The sequence below is a fragment of the Prionailurus bengalensis genome, chromosome B3 (assembly GCF_016509475.1).
Source record: "Prionailurus bengalensis isolate Pbe53 chromosome B3, Fcat_Pben_1.1_paternal_pri, whole genome shotgun sequence".
NCBI classification, from domain to species: domain Eukaryota; kingdom Metazoa; phylum Chordata; class Mammalia; order Carnivora; family Felidae; genus Prionailurus; species Prionailurus bengalensis.
This window is the reverse complement of record NC_057355.1, coordinates 44,522,401-44,528,400: the sequence shown is the minus strand read 5'-3', so window position 1 is coordinate 44,528,400 and position 6,000 is coordinate 44,522,401.

Below are 6,000 nucleotides of genomic sequence, written 5' to 3'. Positions count from 1 at the left end.
TAGCCGCGCCGTCTCGGCCCTGCGTAATGACGTATGCAACGACGCCGGGGGCGGCGCCCGAGTACTCCTTCTCGTATTCGGGGTATTTCGGCTAGAAATTGCAAGGTCCGGTGCGTCGCGGCTGGCCTGAAGGAAGGAGCCAGGGGTTGCGTGTTGTCCTAGAAAGTCCTCGACCTTGAGGGGATGATGAATTAAAAGGAGGACAGACAAGTACAGTACTGGAAGGACCCAATCAGACTTGGTTGTGACCTTAGGCTTTTGTCTTAGCTTCCTAACCCTGTCTCCTCATCAGTAAGGTGGAGATATTATTAGCACCTACTTGGTAGTATTTTTTAAAGGATTACATGAAATAACGGAGAAAGTTGTGCTCAACACGGTACTTTAGGTGTCACACCCCACTTTAGATGTCAGTTTCCTCCAGCAGCCCCTCTGGCTCTCCCACTAATTTTGTTCTCATTCATTAAGGAAAGATTTATTGAGCACTTAACAATTTGTGCTTGGTGCTGGTTACATATATAGGCCTAAGACTGAATACCAGTTCTTCCAGGAGCTTTTGATCTTTGGGAATCTCATTCACATTAAATAATTATAAAACAAAATAGAAAGTAGTAAGCTACGTAAGAGAAACTGTACGAATTCAGAGGGAGAGAAATTACTAGTGAGAGGGACAAAAAGCAGCTTTTAATAGCTAATGATACCTTTTGAATACTTATATATCAGTTACCACATTGGACACTTGACATGTCAGCTCATTTGAAGAATTTGAAGTATGTGGATGATGAGAAAGGACATTCTAGAAAGAGACCAGCACAAGGAGCCACATAAATCTATTGCATGAACAGAGTCCAGTGTGTATGCTAACAGAAAAACATGTTCTAAATTTTACAATGATTTATGATATTATGTAAAGCTATGTTCAGAGAGAAATTATACTTCTATTAAAAATCTCCCTTGGGGCGCCTGGGCGGCTCAGTTGGTTGAGCCTCTGACTTCAGCTCAGGTCATGAACTCACAGTTTGTGGGTTTGAGCCCCACATCAGGCTCTGTGCTGACCGCTTGCTCAGAACCTGGAGCCTGCTTCAGAATCTGTGTCTTCTTCTCTCTCTGCCCCTCTCCTGCTCACGCTTTGTCTACTCTGATTCTCAAAAATAAATAAATGTAAAAGAAAAAATCTCCCTTGAATCCAGTGACCCTTAGGTAATTTATTTTATCTGAAATGCAAGGACTATGAAAAGTAGTAGAGGAAAAGGGTTTGAAAAACAGACTGGGATGTGGCCACACAAGAACCTATAAGTTAGATTAAGGATTCTGACTTTATTGTATAACAAATGAAATGCTGGGCTGGGTGGGGGTGTTTATCAGCAGAAGTATGACACAGAGTTTCTGTGTTTCAGGAAAGTTTATCTGGCAATGTATTAAATGAGTTGTAGCACAGAGGCAGGTTAGGACGCAGTGCTTATGAATACTTGCAAATCAGCCAGAGCAATGACTGGCACTGTGCAAGTAGCACTTATTAGGTGAGTGATGTTGACAGCCCGTGCTAGGACAGAGATGGACATCAAAGCAGTGTAGAATTTCAAGTGTTGGGTACTGTCTCTTAAAGCATGCAGTCAGAGAGAATTGGGAATCCTGTCCTACTGTTTAGCAGCTGCTTACGAAACTGTTCAAGAATAGTTCAGGCACTTATGCTGCTGTTATCAGCACATAGTAGTGTGATATAGTAACATCACCATACATGGCCTGTGTTGAGATTACAAATTATCATCAAAGAGTATACTCTGGTTTGGTCTATTTGATTTCCAGTGGTTGCAAGATAGCACATAGAATCAGAATTTTTAGAGCCAGAATGAACTTTGGAGATTATCTAGTCTAACTTCTTATTTTCCTGTTAAGGAAACTAAGGCCCAGGTTGTCCAATGACTTTTCCAACATTATATGATAAGTGATAAAGTGGATCCTAAAAATTAGGTCTTATAACTTTTGCCATTACAATATATTAAATGTATGTCTCCTTTATTCTGTAAAAAAAATTTTTTTTAATTTATTTTTGCGACAGAGAGAGACAGAGCATGAGCAGGGGAGGGGCAGAGAGAGAGGGAGACACAGAATCCGAAGCAGGCTCCAGGCTCTGAGCTGTCAGCACAGAGCCCGACACGGGGCACGAACCCACAGACTCTGAGATCATGACCTGAGCTGAAGTCGGATGCTTAACCGACTGAGCCACCCAGGTGCCCCTGTCTCCTTTATTCTTTATGCTCTGCTTGTAAACCAGAAGCAGCTTAGTGAAATGAACATGGATTTTGGAGTCTAGCTGATATGGGTTTTATCTCAGTTTTCTTGCTTACTGGCAGTGTGATCCTAGACATGTTGTGTCTCCTCTGTGAGCCTTGGTTTCCTCATCTGGGTAATGGAGACTGTAATATCTCCCCTACAGAATTGTGAGGATTAGAAGTAATATGTAAAAAAAAAAAAAAATGCAAAGAGTAAATATTCAACATAAAATAGCCATCAGTATATATTTTTTCTGCCCTACAAAACCCCACAGTGGTGGGGCGCCTGGGTGGCTAAGTTGGTTAAGTGTCTGACTTTGGCTCAGGTCATGATCTCACGGTTCGTGAGTTTGACCCCACAATGGGCTCCATGCTGGCAGTGTTGAGCGTGCTTGGGATTCTCTCTCTCTCAAAATAAAAACAAACAAACAAACAGTGGAGGTGGCATTATAAACAAATGATTATAATACAAATAAGAAACAGTACACAGACACACACACACACACACACACATACACACACAGATTCCATGGGAACACAATGAGGAATAAATTCATTCTGATTGAGACAGTTTAGATACCACTTCAAGGAAGTTTATTTTACATTGAGTCTTGAAAGATGAGTAGGAATTCCCTGGGTAGAGAAGAGAAGAGACCTGTGGGTTTTCAGGTTTGGAAAAAATGCAGAAATGTGAAACAGCACTGTATGTTCTGGGGAAGGGGAAGAGCTACTCCCATATGGTGTGTGTGGTGTGGGGGGTAATGAAACTCATTGGACTGAAAAGGGGAGAAGGGGCCAGAGAGGTTCTTCATGCTATGTTAGGGAATTAAGTTGGGTTTTATGCTCTTGGTGATGTAGAAACCAGTGTGTGTGTGTAGTAGGTTTAAAACAGCTTTATTGTATCCATGTATCATAAAACATAATCTATGTATCATAAAATTCACCCATTTTATTTGTATCATTCAGTGATTTTTAGTAAATTTATGGAGTTTTACAAATTGTCAGTCAACTCTGCCAAGTTATAAAACATTCCATTACCCTGATAAATCCTTTGTGCCCCTTTACAGTTAATCTCTCTTCCCACTCTAGAGAGTTTGCCCCAGGCAAACCCTAATCTGCTTTCCATCTCTATAGATTTGCCTTTTCCAGACAAAAAATTATACAATATGGATTCTTTCTCTTGGCAAAGTATTTTCAAGATCATCCATATTGTAGTAGGTGTTAGTAGTTTTGTTGCTGGATTGTAGGGCATTTACAGATATGCCCCATTTTGTTTATCCATGCAACAGTTGACAGACATTAGATGGTTTCCACTTTTTGGCTGTTATGAGTAATGTTATGAGCATTTGTATACCACCCTCTGTGTGAAGTTTGTATGTTCATTTCTCTTGGGCAGATACCAAGGAGTGGAATTGTTGGGCTGTATGGTAAACTTATGTTTAACTTTTTAAGACCCTACCAAACTGTTTTCCAAAGTGATTGTGCCATTTTATTCAATGGGTTTTTAGGCAGAAGAAAGATGAGATTTTCCATTTTTGCTAAATTGAAAAACAAACAAACTCAGAGGTTGAATGAGAAGTCAGTTTCATATTTAAAGTATTTAGCAGTAGGTACTTAGTTTGGATTTACAAGATGTTTCATTGGACCAAATTTCAAAGAGAACTCTTAAAAGGACAACCACTTGGTTAAGTAAAGTTATTACAGTTGCTTTTATTTATTATTATTTTTAACGTTTATTTATTTTTGAGACAGAGAGAGACAGAGCATGAACGGGGGAGGGGCAGAGAGAGAGGGAGACACAGAATCGGAAACAGGCTCCAGGCTCTGAGCCATCAGCCCAGAGCCTGATGCGGGGCTCGAACTCCCGACCGCGAGATCGTGACCTGGCTGAAGTCGGACGCTTAACCGACTGCGCCACCCAGGCGCCCCTACAGTTGCTTTTAGATTTGTGTTTCTTCTTGTGGACCAAGAGACAGAGAAATATGCATGGTCATCTGTTTTTTATTAGTTCCAAGTCATTTCCTACCGTTCAGCCAATGAGCTTCCTTTGCCTGATTTGTGGTGAACTTAGCTTTAGAGAGTTTATTGCCTGGTAAGTACTTCACTCAGGAAATCGCTTCATGAACTTACAATCATCCATAAGGACCTTTCAAGATGGGAGTCCAGAAATAGTTCTCTGGCAAAGAGGTTTCAATCTAGTAATTGATTCAGGACTATGCGGGGGAAATACTATTGCCAGTAGTAGTTTGTTCAAATTGGGCTTTTCAGCAAAAAATTCTATTTCAAGTGGGGAGGGAATTCTCATTACTTCTGAAAACCAGCTTAGCGCTCTGGCTCGAGATATCCTGTTTCAGAAGAGAATGGCTAAAGAGTTCAAAATTTCCCACTCAGAAGATAATTTGTGAAGTTTATTTTGTTGTGTTCTGTATGACATGGTTCCTGTGCTAAAACAAACAAACAAATAAATAGAAAACCCAGAACTAACTGTTCATCTGAATGCTGGTCTTCTGTAGGGAACATCTAACTCTCCCTACAGGGGTTGATGACAGAAGAGATAATTTCAAGTAGGATAATTAAGTAATTATTTATATTCGTCTTTAGAGCACAGTATGTATTTTATTGGAGGGATAAAGAAAGAAGGGTAGAAAAGGTGGGTGTGAGATTTGTTAGGAGGTTATGATCATAGTTTTGGCTGAGGCCAATATTAAAATTAGTTTTTGTTCTCCAAGCACAAAACAAGTAATAGTTGAAACAACTTCTCCCCCACAAAGAGGAAGTCATCTTGGAGTGAAAAAATTGTCTGAGAAGCCCATCAAGTGGAAAAACAACAAATGGATTGTTGAGATATGCCTATATTTTACTGGAGTCAATAGTACCCCTCCTGAGGAGAAAAAAAAATCCAGAGGCAAAGTCAAATGTATTAAGGCTAGCTTATCTCTTTCCAACATCAGAGATAAATGACGTTAGAAAAAAAGAAAACAAAACAGGATTTTTCTCCAGCTTACTACTGGTGGCACAGTACAATTACAGAGTGCCTGTTAATCTAGTAGTAGACTTCTGCCCCTCTGGAGAGTCTAGGCTTGCATTAAGAAAAGTTGAGGATCATGGGGCGCCTGGGTGGCGCAGTCGGTTAAGCGTCCGACTTCAGCCAGGTCACGATCTCGCGGTCCATGAGTTCGAGCCCCGCGTCGGGCTCTGGGCTGACGGCTCAGAGCCTGGAGCCTGTTTCCGATGCTGTGTCTCCCTCTCTCTCTGCCCCTCCCCCGTTCATGCTCTGTCTCTCTCTGTCCCAAAAAAAAAAATAAACGTTGAAAAAAAAAAAAAAGTTGAGGATCCATCATTGTGATTCTTCTGGGATCCAGGAGTGTTCTCCTGACAAAAATTCCCTGCTTGCGCCCATGTTCCTGAAATCCCGCAGGCAAGAATGTTTTTATTCTTCTGGTCTCTGGTGGCTTATATGATATTAACCGCCTCTTTTAGGGCCTTGAATACCACTGGGGCCCATCTTCAGTTTCTTGTTCAAAAGGGGAAGTCGACGCGCTGAGCTGCATCTCAGCACGTCAGTCGTTACCCTCCGCAGCTCGCGAGCATAGTCTTTTCGCAGACCTGTCGTGAGAAGTCAAGGCCTGCTCTGCACTGGTCCGTTTAATCCAAGTGCACATTAAAAGTGGAAGTCTAATTTTGAGGGGCTAGACTGATCTTGGCTTATGAGACAAAGCTTAGTAGTAAT